Source organism: Diuraphis noxia, unplaced genomic scaffold (genome assembly GCF_037042655.1).
Source record: "Diuraphis noxia isolate RWA-SAM2 unplaced genomic scaffold, SU_Dnox_SAM2 contig0003, whole genome shotgun sequence".
In the NCBI taxonomy this organism is placed as follows: domain Eukaryota; kingdom Metazoa; phylum Arthropoda; class Insecta; order Hemiptera; family Aphididae; genus Diuraphis; species Diuraphis noxia.
This window is the reverse complement of record NW_028301713.1, coordinates 14886760-14908233: the sequence shown is the minus strand read 5'-3', so window position 1 is coordinate 14908233 and position 21474 is coordinate 14886760. Positions and strand designations below refer to the sequence as shown.

General features: G+C 31.3%; 2 protein-coding genes across 2 annotated transcripts in view; one reads left to right on the top strand and one right to left on the bottom strand.

Annotated features, from left to right (window-relative positions):
- Positions 1-11958, bottom strand: part of LOC107169580 (noggin-like) — a 55109-nt gene extending 43151 nt beyond the window's left edge. The window contains exon 1 of the mRNA XM_089222781.1: positions 11712-11958. The gene's annotated coding sequence lies outside the window, so the exon portion shown is untranslated. The remainder of the gene's footprint in view (positions 1-11711) is intronic.
- The window catches only part of LOC107169581 (noggin-like), a 41435-nt gene that overhangs the window by 6515 nt on the left and 13446 nt on the right, over positions 1-21474 (top strand). The gene's annotated exons all lie outside the window — the stretch shown is intronic.

Here is a 21474-nt window from a genome sequence, read left to right as displayed (position 1 = left end):
TTCGCGCGCGATCCGATCCCGGCAGAGGCGAGACGAAAACACACGACACCCAACACTCACTTATTTCTTCGCACATACGCATGATAATCGCTCGATACATACGCGACAGTACGTTCACCCATATTATACGTATATAGGTAGGAAGGTAGGTAGGTAAGTACCGCGATAACGGTATACTATATATACCTACTACTGCGTTGCCGCCACCGCAGCCGCCGCGAAGACGACGACTGTTGCTTGTGACGTTTATGTTGTTATTATTATTATTATCACGTCATGTCCAGACGAAACGATATCGGTAGAAAAAAATAAAAGTATTAAACCGTCGCCGTCACAAAGATAGCACTGCACGTTGTAATAAAAAATTTAAAAAAAAACAATAATAGGTAATCGAAACTCCGGTATGGGTACAGGCGATTATTCAAAATGATTTTTCCCATCTCAAATGCTTATATTCATTGTTTTTGAGTTTAGAGTGAAGTATAATAATGCAGTATTGTATGATATATGTAAAATAAAATAAGTAAATACAGTAAATAATCTTCACGACTAATGACCCCATAGAAGTAGAAAATTTCCTTGTACAACGGAAAATAAAAACAGTATAATATTCAAATCGTATCCCTTTAACGGAATCTTCTTCATAAAAACAGCCTAACCTAACCGAGTGATTCCATTACGAAAAGGTTTTACTGTGCAATAAATGCAATTTTTTAATCGGAAACGCTCATAGCGTATTATATATCCTGTGCGCGGCTTCCACTGGTCACTCGAATACTAATCTTAATCGGAACTCAAATCTATTCCATATAATATGATATAATATTATTAATAATTGACTAAACGGTAATTCCATAGCTCCTGTGCTGTGCAAGTCGACAAACCGAACGTGTACGTCCGTATTATGTTTTTAATATATAATACATTAATACGATATGTCCCCCAAAATAAGTATATACGTAATATTATAGTGACATTGCGTAAGATCAAGTATGACTTATATACAGAAAGCTATGTGTAAAGTTTAGGACGGTTATAATTTGTAATGGCCCTGCATTGTACACGAATTATTATCGTATACCTCATCCTAACAACGTATGTCGCATAAGAGCGCGTCAGTGGCAGACTATTGATTGAACGTTTGTAATAAATTGCTATTAATGTCATTGCGTTATGACATATTAAATTATGAATAATAACGCATAATTAATGCGATATGCGTCGCGATTTTATATTGACTTGTAGGCCGACGCGTGTAGATCATAATAATAATTGTGCTGTATGTGGAAAAACATTTGTAAGCAACCAATTTAGGCGGAAGTGTTAATATGATATAGTAATAATATGCATATTAAATAACATTATTATAAAAAAACATATTATTATATAATATAGTAAATAAAATAAAACGATTAGAACTCGGCGGAGTCCGTTTTGTGCGTGTGCCGCGGTAGCGACGGCGTGTCGCTAGTACACGTAGGTATATATTTTTATTTGATAATATAATAATATCTCATAAATTTGATTTACGACTATTTGCGAAATCTGTATCGCGGTTACAGTAGCTGGTTTATAACGATATAGTATAATATAATAAAATATATAACACGGCCGCGGGATTCACGGTTTCTCACGTTTCCTAAAAAATTCACGGCCGACCCGCCTGGATAATATAATAATACATGATAATATACAATACTTTATACAGCTGCTAACGGCCAAATGTATTATTACATATAATATTATTATGTATATACATAATAATAATAATATGTTAAACGTTTTGGGGTGCTCGTCGCCGTGTATCCGGGCAATAGGCCAAACGTCTGTGAAGTCGGCGCCACTCGCGGAGACTTCAATAACAATAATAATAATAATAAAAATAAAAATTTACCAAACGGCGTTCGCTATAGATTAGGTATTCGATATTTTTAACTGCACTTATGAAACAGCACCGAAAACCGTGATTTATTTTGGCATGTGCTTTTGAATTCGCGGTCAATATAATTTGCTTGAATAAATAATAATTTTTTACTTTTCAAATATATAGTTTACTTACGCTTTCGAAACGACGAGAATAAACACACCAAAGGGCACTAAAACAAACCGATCGAATCGTATTTTAATGGTAATGTTATTACCGTACATTTTATATACTGCAAAATATCATTTATTAAATACTATTCTATTAAAGGGATAGTAAACGATCAATTATTTGGACCAAAATGTACTAATTTGTTGTCAATCGTAGTGATGACGGGCCGACTATATTTTTTAAATGATTTTAATTTATTATAATGTCTACTTACTTGTTATTACTCGGGTGACTTTTTTTAATTTCGTTGCCGAACCACAAATATATTTGGTTTAAATATTTAAAATGTATGAGACGTCTTCAAAGGTAGATTGTTTGGAAATGAAATTAAAATCTTAAAATGTTGCCTGGTCGATCTCGAGTATATAGATATATTAACGAATTCAGTTATCAAAAGTATAATTACATAGTTTTGCTAATTGATGTGACTGACTGGATAACATTGGTACTTTTCATTTGTATTCACCTAAACGTTTTAAAACAGAAAATACTTTTTAAATGCAGTTTTTTAACGCTGTCGCAAATTTTTCTAAGAAATAAAACTAATTTCTACGCTTTATGTTTTCATATTACATATTATTAGTTTTTCGTTCAATTATTTTACTCTTGTGGTATGTGTGAAAGTTGCAAGTACAATGTTAGGTAAAAATAATAAGAGACAATTAAAAAATGTGCAATATCGATTATTTTGATGTACTTTAGCGCGCTACGCAGACTACAGAGTTAGCTCGTTAAAAAAATGATTTAATACAAAATGTATGTAAAACAATTTTGCAGAATTTAAATTAATCAGCTGCAACACGCCATTGCAATATACAAGAACGGTTCAGTTCAATTAAGGTCAAAAAGTACGAAAGCCGATAAATCGTATAAACTAATAATATTACTATACACTCAGTATATAATTTATTTTGTGATTATAATATTTTAATGACAATATTATATGTTTATTATTATTACTTATTGAAGAATAAGATGTAATGTAAATATTGTAATGAATAATCAATGTATTATGAAAAAAAAAACCGTAGGTACTTTGAGAGAGCAAAATAAGGAAAACACAATATTATAATGTAATAACATATTTGCATGAATAGATTTTGCGAGTGAGTCATGGTGTATCCACCTATATAATATATATTATTTTATGCATTTAATAATATAATGTAATATGCTTATTAGGTTTATCCTTGAATCAATACATTTCTAATCTAATTTTTTTTTTTTTGTCATTAATAAAATAGTTACTACTTAAGTTCTGAACGGAAAACGTAATAAAGTATTGCACTTTTATTCATTCTGGTTCGATTATTGTGACATTGATTATCGGGAATAAAATCGTGTTGCGCGCGTTTATAATATAATGTTACAACTGATAAGAATAATCAACAAAGAAAGGATTCACTAAATGTTTTGCAAGTCAAATATAATGTTTTATAGCCTTAAAACCATGTGCAGTAAGTAACAAAATCTCAATAACAATTAGTATATTTTTCCACAGTCCGATTGAAAAATTGGAAACCTGAACTTAGTGTTTGTGTGATCATTAAAAATTTATAATAAGATTTTTTCAAACGAATTTTCGTATGCGTTTGATATAGTATTGATATTTCTACGTATCTTTCTACGCACTAATCAATATAATATTATACACATAACTCGTAAACCAAACGCGTATGTCCTTTGTTTGAGGATACACGAGCTGATCGCTCTTGGGAGCTGAGTTTTGTTTTTTTTGTATATGTATATTTTGTTATTATATTGTACTGATCTAATTTTTTGAAATATGTGTCATTTAAATTTCTCAAGTAATTTAAACGATTTTATGTAAATATTATGAAAAGAAAATGCTATATTAATTTTATAGGTACATCAGAGTAAGAAAAAAATAAAACTTTTGGGAGACTTTCCAGTCAACCTCAAAACTGGTGTTAAACGGCGAAATGCTAATATAGAATGGGCTAACCCCAAACAATAGTGTTCCTGAATAAACAGGACTGGAACCAACTTGTAGCAGTATATATAGACAACAAAATATTTTGGGCCATTTTTAAAATTTGGGACTCAAATTGAGGTTATCCCAATAAAGTACTAAACTTACTAAATATCGTTCATGTTTTATTCGACCCGTGATTACGTATTTATAATAATATAATATATATCATAGTGAAGTTTGAAACAGTACTCTCGACGTATATTACAATAATATTTAACATTTGTAAGGTTTCATCGACGAGATTTATAGGTAATATACTGAACAGCCATAAACAGTTGAGTTATTTATATTAGGTATATAATTTTATATTGTCAACGTTATTAATTTCAATCCAGCCGTATATTACCGAAAAACGTAGGTATAACAAGAAATCGATCGACGTCCATTTTTTTAACACTTACCTATATTAAACGTATTTATATAGTGTTCGTTTATATTATCGTGTTATTATTATTACTATTTGGTATATTATAACTTACGAGTGTTATTCAAATCCACCACACATTCCTCAGACAGATATAATCGGTATTCTCTCGCGTCCGAGTCTTCTTTCACAGCCAAGCGTTTTTATAATAATATATAGGTACCGTACAACAGACTGATACCCCCCTCCCCCTATTTTTTATTTCTCCGATCAGTTATCGTCTCGGTTTCTTTCTGTTAACGCCGCCACGTTTTTGTGTTAAAATTTTATACGATATAGCATCAAATAAGTACCTATATGTAACATACACTACGTATTGAAATACGTTGAATGTGTAAAAAAAAAAAAAAACAAACGTAAAATGGGTCGTCTGTGTGATAATATTTTAATATCTTAACAACATAATATTAAACGACGCACATTTTATCAGTAATTCGTCGCAAGTCTTCCTCATTTCGTGTGATTGCGAAGATCCCGTCTGTTATTTTTGTCTACGCAGCGTCGATGTGGTTGTGGTGCAAGGTAAATTATTATAATGTAATGCATTTTTCAGGAAACTCATTGAAATTGTATGTTATAATTATGTCTTATAGTCGTAAAATCAACATAATCGCATTTTAACATATTGATACTAATTTAAATTAATCTGCCACACATAGTATATAATATATAATTATTAATAAGCATTATTAAAATTGTACTACTTTTTGAATTTTTTCCTCATACATTTAAGTGCTTATCTATTTTTTTGAAAATAAAATGATAAGTCCATAGATATTTTGAATTAAAAATTGAATTTGCCTTTTTTTAAAGTCTTTTTCACGATGGATATACGCGCATTAATATTGATAGATACAAACGATTAAGTGAATAATATTGTAATTTGGTACATTAATGTCGTTTAATTTTCATGTTAGAAACAAAAATAATAATTTTCAGAATGGTTCGGGGGATTAAAAATATTTAAAAAAAAATTTTTACATTTGAAGATCATATATTAATTTAGTAACATTTTATGATTATAAAGTCATTATTATAATAGTACTGTAATATAATATTGGCACGTATATTATTGACTAGATGTTTGAAGCATCGTTTTTCTAGTTCCAATTGATAAGCGTCAGTATATGAATGTGGGTATGCACCGGGATATCGCATGCATGTGTGCTGGGGACTTGCAGGGGAACGGTGACTATACAGTATATACAACTGCAATCTGATTTCAAGGACACTACTGCTGTCGATGTTACTGCAGTAATGTTTATATTATATATAATATATGTGTGTGTGTGTGCCTATCTGCTGCACTTTATATATATCAAATGTTTAATATACGTACCGGACGCAGTCCACCGCCGGGACGCTGTAGCGAAGGGAAAACAACCGACTTAATAAAAATATATTATAAAAAAATACAAAGTCGTAGGCTTTGTACATACGAGAAAATAATATTGTGTTCTTTACTAAATACTATTACTAAATGCTATTTTGCGTGTATAATAATATTATAATATATCGATATACATTACTCGGCTCGTTGTTGTTGTTATCCATCGTCTCACCCGTATAGGTACGATTTCAATAATAATAATAATATAAAAACGCGTAATATCGGTGCACATATCGCGGCTGGGCCCGTCCTACGAAACAACCCATATTCGTCGGTGTAGTACGCCTATATGGACTGGAATGTAAATTCAAGCTTAAAAAAAGACGATGACGATATCATCATTATCAGCATCATCATTTTTTTTCTTTCAACGTTGATATTATGTGGCGTGCATGGAGACAATTCGATCACTCAATCACACTCAACCCCCTACTTTTATTCGAATTTTGGGTTTTGGAATTTTCAAGTAGGTATACTTTTAGGTTCATTGTTACGGACCATTTATGGAGTACATCTTGTTGCTCAGAAGAAATGTTGAGCTATTTTAAATTAAATGTTCCCGAGACACCAAAACAGTTAATATTTTATAATTAGGTAGTAAACATTTGTTGGAGTACATAACAAGTGTTAAACCACAGATCAGACTAAAAGTTGCATCTTTATGTCGTTAGAATTTCAAATTATTTATCACTTTTTAAAACAATTTACATTTTACAGATAAATTATGTATACGTATTATAAAGTAATAAATTTAAATTTATTTATTTGAACATAATTAATGCGTACCCATAGGTACTTTAAACTTTTAAAAATCAAAACTATAAACTCACAGCTGAAGGATAAAACGGGATCGTTTACTTTATGAATCACCATCGTGGTCCTGAGAAATATTATATTATGTGCTATGTACTTTTGGTAGAGCAAAGTGTTATTAATAGGTATGAGTGATAAAGTTACCTACATTAGAAATCATTTGGAACAAAATATTAATATACTTTAAAATCAATATTTTAAATATCCATTTAGAAATACATTATAATATTTTTAGTTCCAGTGTATTCTTTTATCATAAATGTTTTTGTATTTTCTCTATAGTAAAATTAAAGGTATTATTCTAGTTCCAAATAAACTGCACCCAATAAAAATGTGTACCGAAATACCAAAGACAAATCCATTAGTGAAAAATAAAAGTATTTGAAGGTTTAATTTACTTGCGTTTATTTAATAATTATAATTGTTTAGTTACTGTAGGTAAGACACATATTATACATAATGTGTATAGAATATTTAAACCCCGGTTGCTCAATAGGTACCTCATAAAATAGTGAATAATTATATATTATTAATACTTATTTAATACTAAAAACAAAAAATCTCTTTAAATGATCAAATATTAACTCAACGTGTCAAATAGGTTATGATTTGTTTTCATGCTGAGTTATAGATAAAATGAAAATATTTTAGTATATTATTTATTCATATAAGTAAAAATGAAAATTCTTTAATCAAAAAATTAACAGAAATATAAGGAACATATTATTATATTATTATTAAGATTAATATATTTAATATATATATTATACTATATAGTTTCTGGGTCAACATAAACTCAAAACAATTATTGTAATAAAAATGGGTATTTTTAAATAGGAATAGCATTCTTTTAAAATATTGTATTCGAAAAAAAGTGTTTAAAAAATTGTTACTTGGAATACCATACTGTATTCATGTCTAGAAATGACTGATGACTGAAAACTGTCGTAATTTTAATAATCATAATCTTCTCTTGAAGTTCCTATCCGTTTCGGATGTTGAAAATCATATTGAATATTGCATCTTTCTATAACGATGAACGAAATAGTTCAATTTTATTGACGTTAAACTAATTATAATAATGTAATATAATATATATATATATATATATATATTTATATAAGTTTGTGGTACAACTATTTATTTATTTAATTGTTTTTTTGAAGCCTCGACATGTAAGATTATTGTCTCACATTTTAAAGATACATTATCAAACTATACCTATAATATAATTTAAATTATTACACTGTGGTAGGTTTGAGAGTATTATACAAGGATGAGAAGGATAGAAAACGAAAATAATTCGATATAATTATATGAGGTTTTAAAGTTTAGTTCTTTGTAGAAACGCTATGATGTTGCTGCAGTTTTCAAGGCTGGATCCAAGTGCTTCATATAGGTGATTTGGAATGTTTACAATGGATACAACTATGATTGTGTTTCAATAGTTATTTATTTCGCAAATAAGAAGGACACATTATAATTTTATCTCGTGCAAGCACCGCGATAATCGTTAGTATAATCAGTACAAAATTTAAAATAATAATAATTATTATATAATATATACGTATTATCCAGACAATATTGTAACAACATTAGGTGTATATGATTTACAAACGCAGGAAATCTCTGCGAGAACGATCGATTTCGCTCAGTTATTTGTCTTTGCACGACGAATGATGACGCCTATACGTGCAACACAGTCGCATGCCACAGCTACGCGATATCGCGGACACTATACTGTCGTCTGTCAAACACAAAATATTTATCAAGTGCTTACTTAAATATTCAAATGTTTTATTGAATAAGATTTATTAAGAAGGTTGTGTATGCATCAATATTTTCTAAAAAGTAGAGTGACTCCGTCCCTCCACGACCCCTATCAAATCAGTCAAACTGATGAAGACTGTCTGTGACCACAAGATAACACAGTTGCTTATCTCTTGTACCCTTTTGATACCTATATTATGTTGTATTTGTACTGTGCCTACTATAAAACCGTAATATTATCAATAATAGGTATAGTATAGGTACGCGTCAAACCGTAAAATGCAAATATAACCAGCTATACTGTAGTCCGTAATACACGACTCTTATCACGAATTGGGGGTAGATACCTCTGGTTGACCTCATGATTCAAAAATATGTCCATGGACTAATACACAATATTTTCGTGTGATTTTCTTCTCGCTTTTAATACATTATCATAATATTACGTCTTTATATGTAACATAATATACATTTATATTTAATTACAATCTACGACAATTTAAATACAATTTACTATACGGTCAGATAGAATTTATGTAAAACCGGGACATACATTTTAAAAAACGTCTCGATGCAGCGATGATTGAATTGATTCTTTTAGTTATTATTACTATGAATTTCGGCAAATTTATGAATTGGGACTCCATAAAAGCTTATTTTTGTGTCCTAACCCAGCGTGCGGAAGAAATAAAACTGAATTGTCAAAATATCTTACCATTTTTTTTGTCTTTAAATTGCTTCTTTATAAATTTTAATATTTTACAAAGATTTATTTTTCTCAGGACCCATTTATTATTATTTTAATCTTACGGCTCCAGATCTAGAATACCATCTTTTTATACCTAATACACTTTATTCATTATATTACATATTGTGTATGTAGGTATACCTTAAAATTTTCAATAACTCGATTTTTTCCCTCCGAACTTCGAGTCACCGACTTATAGTCGATGACTATGTAATTTTTTTATGATGGTACGTACAATAATAAATTACAATATTTGTCCCGACGAACAATTCAAACTTGAACAAAACCGTGACCCTCGCACAAAAAATCCAAAGGGCAACAGATGTAGCAATAGTCTGCGCCATAAAATATACATAACACGACTATATAGACAGCTGACTTGGCTTTAACGTATCGAAGCAGTAAAATGGCCGACTGTTTTAACCAAAGAGATTCGAGTTTACTGCAGTTTGTTCATTGAAATTTGAAACGTGACAAATGCAGACAATGACTAAAATAAATAATTAAATTGGATTTTACGTGATAGCATTTTCGATTCTTACAAATGACGTGGTTGTATAAACCGCAACGGACTTCTTTGATAAGAAAACTCGGCTATTTTCCGGGATTCAAACACTACTGCATATGGTGGGCTAAAAATTGTTTGTCGGCTATCTAGTAGTATAAATTATAAATATCTGTAGTATGGTCCACGCATTATAATATTATTGAGTTGCGCACGTGTGGTCACGGGAGTGGAAAATTAAAAGTTTTTTTTCTTTTTGGACCTCTGCCCGCCAAGAAACCGTATCGCGATAATACATCAAATCGCGGTGCGGAAAAGTCCGTTGTCCGACGGTTTGATTTAGCTCGGCGGTGGCGTTTAAATAATTATAACAACGCGTGTGCACGCGTTTCATGATGAATGACTGCACGTTATTGTGTAATGTCGCCTAGTAGTCGTGTGAATCGTTTTCGTTATGAATAATGCAATGCGCTACTATTAAACCATGTTCTAAATATCATAATAATAATGTATAGTGTAGAGTGCACCGATCGTCGTCATAAAATATAATATAGCAATATGCCGTTGTGATATCGAATAGTGAACGTGCGATAACAGATGCACTGTTGCAATAGGTATACATAAGTACCTAATAAATTATAATAATTAATAGTACATCCGTCCACACACTGCTATATGCAGCTATTACAACAGTTATAATAAATATTATTACCTATGAATAAGTGATTGATGGCAAAATATTATTATATTATTGAAGTGTGGCACAGTTTTTTTTTTTTTTATAAGAAATAAACAATTTATGCTCAAGAGCATAACAAAATTATGTGCTACAATCAATTTTATTCATACACGAAAAAGAGTGAGTGGAGAAACCATCCAGTGATCGCACTTTCTGACATGGTAGTCATAAGTCATATTATTTTCTCCCCACCATCTTATTATATATACGTCTAATCATAGCTAGGTTACATTTTTTACTCAATAAAATTTAAAAATCACAATAAAATTGATTATCAAGAACTTACAATATCAAACCTTTAATTTCTATTGGTCATTCGTATAATCATTTAAAAATTGTATCAATTGTAATAAGGCGATATTAAATTATTAAATCTAAAAAGATACATTTTCAAAAAAACTAGTACATAAAATTTGAGCACATTCAGGCATATATAAAGAGGGATCAAGTGGGTTCAAAACCCTCCCTCCCCTGAAAATTAATAGCCACGTAATTTATTTATATAAAAAAAAAAAATATACGAAGTATTGATTGTTGCTGTAAAAAAAACACCCCACAGATTTTTGTGAAGAACTTCAAAACATTCACAAACTGATGAATTTTTCAACCTCATTATATTATATTGCGATGATCACGTGCTGGTTTGATGGTGAAATGAGAACTCATGAACAATATTCCGGCAATCCGACGTCACTGCAACCACAGAAAAGTTGCTCCCCCCCCCCAATAACCCATAATCGTCTGATCACCTTGCGAGATCTGAGTGCAGCAGCTTCAGTCGGTATAATATTATTATATTCGTTTAATAATATAAGATAACGTTACCGGAAACCGTCCCGCGGCGGCGCGCATCGTCACCGCCCCCGTGCAATATAAATTATATTAATATCTGCAGCACTCCGTAACGCATTTAATATACGACATATATTCACACACACACTACGACTCACTTACGACGGCCACAATAATTTAATGCGGTGTGTGTGTGTGTGTGTATGTGTATGTACACTGGTACCTATATAGGCGCTGCAGTGACCGGATGTGCGAGGCGAGAGAATATAATGTATATTATAATAATATTAAAACGTGGTTATACCTACCTATATATTATGTACGACCACCGCGACGGCTTTAACACGGTGTGTAAACGCCTACCGACGCCGCCGCCGCGCATCTCGCTTATTATGTATAGGTATGTAATATTGTATGATGCATATATGACATATTTTACCTGCGGCGATCGCGGTCCACAACAGCTGCTGCACATCATGGTACACATCATGTACCTGTCCGCAAATCGGGCTGAATCTCAGTCGTCGTCGATGTTCCGATTGAACCGCCACCGTTCACGGCGATTACGCGGCGCACACTTCTCGTTATTATATATTATTATACCCGGGTATAGGTATGTATAGGTACGTACCTCATACACGGTTTAATGTATAGATAGGTACGTACAACGTACCAGAGTCGTCCGTGAAATCGTTTGTCACGCGCCGCCGCCGCCAGCTCGTCCGCGTCGGCGCGCACAATGCCCGGTTCTTCTCGTCGCCGTGCAGGCCTTCGCGGCCCGTCGTCAAACCGCAGCGGACAACCTCGGGCGGGGTCGCGACGGCGGCGGCGGTGGCCGACGACCACAATATCACAATAATAAAATGTAATTTAATGTATTATTATTACCATATTATACATTATCGACGACGAGTGGACCGGAACGGGACGCGCGAGCGCCCTCGTCGCGGTGCATTATATTTCGAAAAGCCGACCGGAAAATCGTTTCCCGCGACAATAACTACGCCTCGCACGAGGTGTACGGAAATGGTGGCCATCTCATCGGCGGGATCGTTCTTATCACAGCTGATTTGACTACCGCATGAATTCAGATTTAAATCTTAACTGCAGGATCGTCAATTATTGAGCCGAGGCATTATTAGATGTTTATTGGCAGGTCAAATGTTTGATGCTGACCAATACATTTTTAACAACAAAAATTCCAGACCTGCAGAGCTTAAATAATCAAAAATTGTTGACAGGGATGGTTAGGCTAGTGCGGAAGGAAATTAAAGTTTGACTTTAATTTCAATTGAATTACTAATTAAATTCAATAAATAAGTGTTTAATACATAACAATTTAAAAATGCTCTTATGTAATAATGTAATATAATATCACAGAAAAATTTAAATACGAATATCTTATAAAAAGCTAATGTACAGACACGGATAATGCTGTTAAACTTTAAGATTGATAAGATGGGTTATGTTTTCACTCTACAATAATTAAACCTGCAGACAAAATGACAACACATAGTTAGCGTTGCTAAACGAAAACTTACCATATTTCTCGCGGATCAGAAAGAGAAAATAAATGATGCGTGCAGTGATGAAATTCTTTGTCAAATCGGCACTAAAAAAAAAAATTCTATGGTTGTTGAGTGATGATTAGCAGTGTACCAATAAAAATTAAAAGAATATAATATCCAAGGTTGCTTTATTAAAAACTAACTGCCCGATTTTCTTCCGGAAGAAAGTATTATTTTATTTTATATATTCACCATAACAATTTAAAAACATTTGACTATTTTTAAGAATAAAATTATGCCTTAAAAATAAATAAATATTTGGTAAAACATTATAGTAACTGCTGATTTATATTTACTATAAATTAAATATGATTTAAATATTTATTTAAATCATGTATTTTATTAAATATAATATTACACATATTTTGTGGTGATTCTTTTTGGTTAGGTTAATCATATAATTTTCGGGCATGGTAGAAATCTATGGGTGCCCACTAGAAATTCTGCCAAATAGACGTCCGAACTAGGCCTTTGTGTCTACTCCCGGACATATAGCGCCATACGAAAAAAAAATCATATAATTGAGGTTAGAAATTATGAGTAAAATCGATATTATTTGGTTACCTTCGCTTCAAAATCAAAGTCGACAAAAAGTTAGATTATTGTGCGTATATTAAAATATTACCTATGCAATATAGACTACTGATAATTAATAATATTAACCATAGGTTTTCACTGTTTATTAATTACACATCATTATTATTGATATTAGAGCAGGATGGGAGCACTACCCAAACAATGATAATAATAATAATATCTATACTTGTATTTATATTCAACACTCGGACCAATCGCAGCGTAGGACGTCGAAATACCATTTCCATATTGTGCACGACGGCGGCGATCGTAATAACAATAATAACAACATCGATGATGATAAAAATAGTAATAATAATACGATGATGGCCAGCAGTACTTTTCGGTCAGTACCTACCTACCTGCAGAACACACACAGCTAGAAGAGTCGTACCTACCTATATTATAATACATTAGTCCTATCGTAATAATATTATTATACACACTATACGTAATATACGAGTCCGACGGGCGTGTGATATTGTACATTATTATAATATATGCGCTCGTCGCTGCATCTCTCGCGCAGAGGAATGTGTTAATCTCGGCGATATTATATTATTTAGGTGTCGGCAACGGCCGAAGAGGTCGGGTACTCGGGGTCGTGGCGGGCCGCGGCATGAGATATTATTATTATATAAACGCGTTTCGACCGAGCGCATTCTTTTTCATTGTCGTTTAAGTATTATATATATATATGTATATACACATCACACAGTATATACATAATATATTATATGTTATAGGTGTATATACGCGCGTGCAGAGCGGCTTGTGTGTCGGGGTTGGTACGACCCCGCCGCCGCAATAAACCAAAAGCGGAATATCATATAATATTATTATTATTATTATAATATTGTTGTTATTATTATTATTTTTCTTCGGCATTCCGATGGTCCGAAATCGTATATCGTGTATATTATTATATGGAGGTACGTACGCGTATATATTATTATCCGTTCACATGCACGCCGCCGCGGACCTTTGTATGACGAACCTGTGGAATTTGTCAACGGTGGGACCCGGTCGGCACTCGTCGTCTCGCCACCGCCTCCTCTGCACCGTCCTATTTCACAACACTATACTCGTCCGATCAATTTGTTTAAATCTCTTGTGTTTTCCCGAACTCGTGTCATGTAACGTGCACGACACACACACACACACAACCAATAAAAAACCACTCGTTTGTCCTGATGATTTCAATACTACAATAGTACAATAGTCTTCTTTTCGAATCGTCAACTGGCTATAATTATTAACCGTGTTCATTCTTAAACCGCGTACCTATATATATATATATATTGTATAACGGCTACGGAAATTGTTTATAAATCATTTAAACTAATCGAAATTTCGCTCACTGAAATAATATTATATATGTTATACAATATATTATATGACATAGGTGCCCAATATCTCTATTTAAAACTATCAAATTTATCAGTATGGTAGAGCAGGTGACTGTACAGATGATGCAATAAAACCGCTTAAAAGGGACCAAATAAAATTGAGTTGATATTGGCTCCGCTTTATTAAGCTACAAACACCTCAGAATTCTTCCAGTTAGATATAGCCTGTACAGGCTGTTCTCCATATTGAGTCAGACAGGTAGAGCAAGTCGTTATCAGGAGGAGAATCGTGGAGATAGAGGTATTATGACAAATGTGTAAGGACTTAAGGAGCACAAAAATAGTAGATATATCATAATAGGAAAAAAATGTTCAGATATTTTGGATAAATTAAATTTTACATCAAATTTTCGATTTATTTCAATTCTTTTTTAATAGACAATGTTTAAATTCAATCTAAGAATTAATTATTATGCATAAATATCATTGTTAAGTACTTTAATCAAACATAATAGTTTATGTAAATATACTGTAAAATGTGCATAACTTATTTAATCCGCCACGAGCACAGCTAATGTGGTAAATTTAAATTATACGAATTATAAAATTCAAGGTATATTAATTTGAGATTTTTAGGTACTTTCTGTGAGTGTCGCACCAAATTATGACCATTAGTATTACACAGGAATATACTTCGAAACCACATCATATTTATTTTAATTTACTCTAAATAAATAATAATAAGTGTATTGTTACTTGTTAGTTAATTGATTGGAATGAATAGTAGAAAGTTAAGTGTACATATAAGTGGGTACTCGTTGACTTACCGCGCAAGTACCTACCTTCTTCAGTGCTATATAAAGTGGAGATTATACATATATTAGAGAAATTAAGTATATACTTTATATAATTATATACCTATAGATATTTATTTAAATGTAATTTTTTTTTTTAAATTTATTTCAGACTATATTGTTTCCAATGTAAAAACTATAATAAATTTAAGAATGGAACAAACATAATTTTTGTACGCATACGATTTTAATATACGTATTAGTGAATTTAAATTAGAGTTAAATTGTTAGGTCGAGGCCTATATAATAACGATAAATCCTTTTACCAAAACTCTCACTTGGACCGTCATCAATGTACATCTATACATATTACTTATTTGACACTATTACATGTATCGGCCAATTATAATTGACGGAAATTTCGTGAGCTGATGAAAAAAATGAACATAGTATACGTTCGTTTTGAGCGAGTGATTTACCGCCACCGGGGATGATGGAAAATTATCTAGTACGCGCGTACTTTTTATGTAATATTTTTACTATAAACGTTTCGATTTTCCGTTGCACTGCCATAATAATATTTTATTGTGTATGCGTTTATAGAAGAATAAGATAAAACCGTGAATGTTTGACATGTGAAAACTGGTTCATTCTTATTATAATCTCTTCTCGCGTTAATACGCGTATACGACCGAAGAACGAATTAACGAGCGTCAGTTTTTTTTCCTATCTCGACATTATAACATATACAATAATTTACTTATAATAATATGCACACTTAGGTACGCGTAATAGTAATACGACGGTCGCGTAAATATTCAATGCACAATAATAATATGATTAATAATTTAATAATAATATCTTCATAGCCGCAAACGGGTACGTAATACTAAAATGTTGACATTTTTATATTTTATCCCCATGCTTCCCGAAGAGAAAAACATTCCTCTCGTAGCATATTATATTATTATTAACTGTACATACCTCTAATGGTCTAATGTATAATATCTTGACAACATCCGATTATAGTATACGAACAGTGTTGTACACGTTAAGGCGTAACGACGGGTTTACAGACTTTAGGTCAATAACTTTACGTAGGTAACGATATATTAATAATATTACATACTATAATATCATAAATTTTTTCAAATATTTCGATTTTATCCTATTATATAGAATATGTGCAAACAGTATATATACATACCTATAAACGAGTATATTTGAATTTTCTGTGCTCACAGCGGTTAATCCAACAATTCACCAAGCGCGTGTGAAATAAACAAAATAATAAAAGGTTAAACTCACAGTGAATTTTCTGGTTAATTGTAAATTGTAATGGAACCAAAAAGGTCGAATCTTAACGGTAAGACACGCCTATGTTACAATCGATCGTGTGATCTAAAACAATTCGCATTTGTTATATTGACATAATATTAATACAGTGACGATGATAACGATTTTGATACTTACATTATTACCATTCTAGAGACTCAAACAACAGAGATCAACAAGTGGGACATAATGGTGATCGCTTGCAAAATATTACAATCGTATGCATAATATTATATTACTAAATATACACAAAAACTAAACATAATCGGTAAAAATTAATTTCTGAATAATATTAATAATAATTAATAATATCATGTCTCCTATAATAGATGTTTTAAAGCCAATCGAACACCTGAAAAAATCAATTTAAGTCTTGCCAGTACTTTATATTTATTATTGTAAATAATATAAAATTAATATACCTACTAGGTATTACCTAGCTGATTATTGGCTAAATAAATTCTTAAATATTTAAGTTAGTGTAGGTACTGCAATATTCAATGAGTTATTTAAATATTATAATATACTTTCAAAACACGAGTAAAAAAAATTGTTTTGGCCACCAGTCAAATTTAAGGGTCCGTTTAATATGATTGACGAAACCGCACGTGCTCAATATAAGCAATGCTTATACATAATAATATATACTCTGCAACATTCGTCACATTACCACAAAGAACTTAGCTGATTTATCGAGTGGTTTAAAACGCGTGTAAAATATTATTCTTATGCAGTTCTTGTCGCGTAATGTAACCAAATGTTGCATAATACGATATAAAAGTGTATTATTTGAGTCTAAAAATTCACTGAAACAAATAATATACGTATACTAAATAAATCGTCATTGACATCCGCATAACCTTCAAATAGTAAAATAATATACTTTAAATTGGAAATGTATAATTAATTATGTTATGTGTATGCACGTCGTATAATAGGTGAGTACGCTTTAATAGCCCCTCCGTATTGCGCGGTCGTAAACATAAAATAATTAAAAATATTATTTAATGTCGTCTAGTAATAATATAATAAAATATCATCACTGAATATATACATATAATATTATGAATTTTTATATTAATCAAATACAGTTATTTCAGATTCATAGGCCGATAGTTTTTTACGATTTGTCATTAGATTTTTTTTTTAATTGCGTACTACAATTACTTTATAGGTATAAGAATTTTTTTAAATTTTTTTTTGAATTCAGTCCCTGCTGCAGGGCCATATCCTGCAAAGTGTTCATAGGAATTTTATATATTATAATCTATAGATGTCCTGCAGATCCTATGATATACTTGCGACATTCCATCACAATCTATCAGCACACTTCTCAGGGTCCGTTGGTAGATTTTCATTTTCCATTATAATACAGTGTGTTATTCCAATATTGTGTCCGATTCTAATCAATGCATACTCAAAATTATATTTATTTTTTAGAATAATAAGATACTCTCTGTATAATTTTTTTTTAATTATTGTTATTTAAAGAAATTTACAAATTTAAACTTCTGAGGTTATTAGCCGACCTGTATAAGTTTATAATCAAAGAAGAGAGGTGCACCCACTGGTTAATTTATTATAGTAAGTTATGCTGCTATTTTTGCAGCTGTGCAAATGAAACATTTTTCAGGTAGATTTATATACCGGGTTATAAGGTTTTCGTGGATAATTGCGATTTCTACGCCTTTTTCTGACTCGGAGGCGTCTGTATAGAATATATTCCTTACAATTTAAATATATTGTTATATTTTCTGTGTCTGAAGTATTTCTTGTAGGTGGTTTTATTTATGGATAATTTGATTTGTGTTTTATTTTGTTGGCTTGGGACTCCGTTACATCTATATTGTTACATAATTGTGTGTATAGTTGTAAAATCATCGACAAATAAATTATATACAATCACTTGAAGATACATCAAAGTTTAATAAATATTTCAATATTTGCTTACACGCAACATCATTGCTTTTCAATTAACTCATTCGTAGCGAAATCATAATTCTTCCGTGCCTAGATCCATAAGCGGCGTGTTAAGTTGTGTAGGCAAACTTCTAAACCGTCGATACGGATATCAAAACAAAAAGCTAACCGCCGAACAAAAAGACCTAAAGTACAATGTAATATAACTATGTATACAATATGCTCTTCGTTTTGCTGGGTTTATACTTAAACACAAACATTTTTTTTAATAGATCAACAATTATTGACGAAGCTGAAAAAATAGTATTTCGACCATAACTTTTTAACCAACGGAAATACGATATTATACACACTCGAGAGCATAATATAATATACAGCCGTGTATAGGTGTATCGTATAGGTATGTAAAGTGCGTATAAATAATGAGTGAAACGGGTATCGCTGAAATGTTTATTAGAATATTTTATAAAAAAAAAACCGTTCGTCCACGAGGACAGATTATATCGAGTTCGTTTAGTATACAAATTTCGCATTTTATAATCTATAATTTTTTCTCGGAATTTCTATTATAGTTCCAAGTGATTTTATGTGTATATACGTAGATACGTATGTAGAACGTGTACACAGACGCAGCCAACAAATCCACAGCTCTGGACCACGGCCAGTAGAGAAAAAATTGCACTCTGAGGCTTATGTAGAGATCGTCTATATTCTATAATACACTTTATATATATATAATATTGCGATACATTTGAATAATTCGATAATATAATATTATTGCATTAGAATGTTAGACAAACCTGTATTATTATCTGTTGAAACACAAAATAGATTTAACGCTGATTTTTGATACTCCTAATCATTCGTCAAAAATCTGTTTAAAATTGATTTTCTGTCTCATCTGCAGTCTTTGACACTTGAATCTTTTAAGTACCTACAAAGATGTATTCGATTGCTAAAAATCGCACCGACGATACGATAAGGATTGTGAAATCATATTAATTTTCGATCATACCTCTAATATTTTATATGTATATCGTACCAAATAATTTATTATATAGATAGATCGTAGCTTAAAAAACCACCAAGTCCAAGTTTTTAAGGAACAAGAGTCAAATAAAAAATAAAAAGACTGAGGTTCAATCACACACAGAAAATCCGGGTATATGTACTATATACATACAAGATACAAACATGTGACAAATTACATAATATTATCGTTATAGATCGGTTGGTATAGGCCCCAACGTGTTCCAGGAATAATTATGTTAAATAATTGACGAGTTAAAGAATTTAAAAATTGAACATATTAAATAAACAAAACCATTTAGTAGAATTAAGAAATAACCTGAAACTGTATTGCGTGGACTAAAAAAAGCAAATTTCAATCAGCCCTTAAAACCGTAGAATTTATACTCCTGCAATAGCTAATATCACAATATCATTAATTAAGTGAGACCAAACTTTTTTTGATTGAATTCGATTGAGAATATATTTTTCCTTTGAGGATCGACTCATCGATTCGCGTAAAATAATTTATTGTTTTTATTTTTAAGACTTAACATAACAAAATAAACACACAAAAACCTTCTTTATTACATTAAAATGTAAAGCTATATACAAACGAGTGTTATTCATAAATCATAATAATGTGTATTTCTAAACCATTTAAAAATAAATTAACACCATATACATAGGTACTGAACTTTGCGTAGAACTGTGTCATTTCATGTCGTCGACCGGTTGATCATAATCTGCATGGACTGCATGGGGTTGATAACTGTCGCAGAAGACTGCTAAACAAAGACGTTGCTCTAAAAATATATAATCATCCGAAAGTAGTGTACCTAGGTGTTCATTCATGTGAGATAATGCCATTTCACACAGACAGATTAATTCGAAATATGCACGTAACTGTACCTACTATAGGTATACTATTATGTACATTATTGTAATACATTCAAACAGAGGCATTATAGGATAGACTTTGAAATCGTCGATCGGCGATAAGGTGAAGATCGGCTGGTTTACGATCGCCCATGCTATAATTCATTACAATATACGAAATATTCTGTTAAACGGGCACAACACATAGTGTATTATTATTATTATTATTATGATAATATTCGCCTGCCAGATTATTGTCCGTGAAAACATTTCGGCCGAGTCCGTTTAAATGCGTCCTATTTATGTCTGCGGATATTTTAATGGCGAGTATTATATCGCGTATATTTATATTATTATTATTATTTTTTTTTTTTTTTATTGCCGGCGAAGAAACCTACGTCGCGCCGGTTGCCGTCGTAGATCTATATGTGATTTCTCTATAATAAATTAAATCACACGTTTATACACCTATGCACGTATATATTTACAACACTTTAGTCAACACCTAAAAATGTTTACGACTGGTAATGAATGTCGGGAACATGCGCTTATTGTAATACATATATACAAACGATGTGTTTTTACGATCGCTATTAAAATCGTACATAATAATATAATATAATTATAATTTATAATTTTATATTTCCACCGATTTTCGGACTATACTCTCGTATAGGTATCTTCATACTATATTATTAATTATTTTATCGTTGCGCGTTTCCAAATCCATTACACAATATTTATAATAACGATATGTTAATATTTACAATATT